Source organism: Podarcis vaucheri (assembly GCF_965113315.1).
Source record: "Podarcis vaucheri genome assembly, chromosome: 5".
Lineage (NCBI taxonomy): Eukaryota > Metazoa > Chordata > Lepidosauria > Squamata > Lacertidae > Podarcis > Podarcis vaucheri.
The window spans coordinates 65,244,015-65,245,689 of NC_138763.1; the positions used below are offsets into that span (position 1 = coordinate 65,244,015).

Sequence of the window (1,675 nt, forward strand, 5' to 3'; positions counted from 1 at the left end):
TAAAAAAAAATCCAGGTTTTTCTTAAATATCATGGTTTGGAAAATCTAGTAATTAGAATGTTTAGATTTGACTCTGGATGGGGTCATACTCTTCTTGAAGAGCTAGTTACAAAGTCTCCAAGTGACATTAGGTGCCAGGAATGTTTTCACCAGCTTCAGCTGGTTCAGCAGTTGCAGCCTTAACTAACCTGACCAGCCACAGTGATGCATGTACTCCCATTTCACTAAATCCCCCTAAGAGAACCATGTTGCTACTTATTTCTATATCATATCTATGTACTTGGTTATCACTGTCTATATGCTAGTCTGCATGTTTAATCAAAATATTGAAAAAGATAAAAGGTCAAAAAGTGGCAGCATTCCTTTGGCTACTTTACAGAACATTATAGAAAGTAGGCCCCAATTGGTTAGGTTACTTAGTTACACCGTACTTCAAATTTGTAACATTTTCACATAAATTTACAGCCTGGGTGTTTGTCCCCTTTACTCAACATGAATACTGGTACGCAAACAATCATCTTTTACAAAAGTGCCTCCAAGCTCCAGCACCCTCTTCCCAGGAGAAAAGTCTCCTGAATGGTACTTCTGTTGACTCAGAAATTGAGGTTGAGAAACACAGTCATAATAAAATGTTGGTTTCAATTACAGCCACAGCCTCCCCAATAAAAAAAGATTTCGAGAAGCCACAAAACTCATGAAAAGCATATTATTAACCAACTCGCAACACATACTCAAAGCGTATTTGCTTATTGCCTTATGTTGAGGCAGGTGACCTTTTTTGTGGCAGGGTGGTGATGGTGGCAGCAGCGGCAATTGTGTCATCTTTTGGCAAGAAAAGTAGCCATTCTCTATAGTGGTTCTGGCTAGCACAGTGAAGAGTTGGGTTGAAACCCCTCAGCTGGGAAACTCACTTGGTGACCATGGGTCATCCACCCCCCTCTCAGCCTAACCTACCTCATAGGGGAGTTTGAAGGATAAAAGTGTGGGGCAGGGAGCTGGAAGGACCATTTGCACAGAGGGAAAAGCCTCCTGGAGGAAAGGCTAAGTAGATCAAGGTAACAAACAAGTATACTGTACATGAAGTTCTTTAAGCGAGCACAGTCAGTCAAGGAGTCACAGCCCAGCCACCCCTTTGCCCCCAAAAGGACGTCTGTGACGAGGGGGGGGATGGGAGAGAGTTGCCCCCCCCCGCTGAATGCCCTGGGACAAAGGAGGCGCACCTGTACCAGTGGGGAAGGCAAGGCAAAGGGGGGCGAAGGAGCTTCAATGTGATGATGTAACCGAAAAATACCTTTCCCCACCCCACCTCACCCCACCACCGTCTCCGCACAGGGAGCGGGGGAAATGAGAGTTGTGGAAACACTCGCCCATCTCTCTCTGTTTCCTCCTCCCCAAGGAAGGAAGGGAGGGAGGGTGGGGAGCAAGGAGCAAGAACTGACAGCGTCGAGGTGTGTGCTGACCTTTCCCTCAGCGAGCGTAGCCATCTCGCCGCTCCCCCAGCCGAAGGCAAAACCCCAACCCCGGCCGGCCCGCGCTCTCACGCAGCGGCGGCGGCGGCGGGCGAGGAGGAGCAGGGCAACGAGCAACTGTCGCGAGCGAGCGCGCCGTTAGAAGAAGGAGAAGAAGGCGGCAGGGCGAGGGGGTTGGGAGGGGGAGGGAAAGGGGAATTTAAATC

The 1,675-nt window shown here is 48.8% G+C and overlaps 1 protein-coding gene across 1 annotated transcript in view; it reads right to left on the reverse strand.

Annotated features, from left to right (window-relative positions):
- The window catches only part of CPEB3 (cytoplasmic polyadenylation element binding protein 3), a 75,097-nt gene extending 73,495 nt beyond the window's left edge, over positions 1-1,602 (reverse strand). Inside the window, exon 1 of the mRNA XM_082224930.1 lies at positions 1,461-1,602. The gene's annotated coding sequence lies outside the window, so the exon portion shown is untranslated. The remainder of the gene's footprint in view (positions 1-1,460) is intronic.
- Between the last annotated feature and the right edge of the window lie 73 nt (positions 1,603-1,675).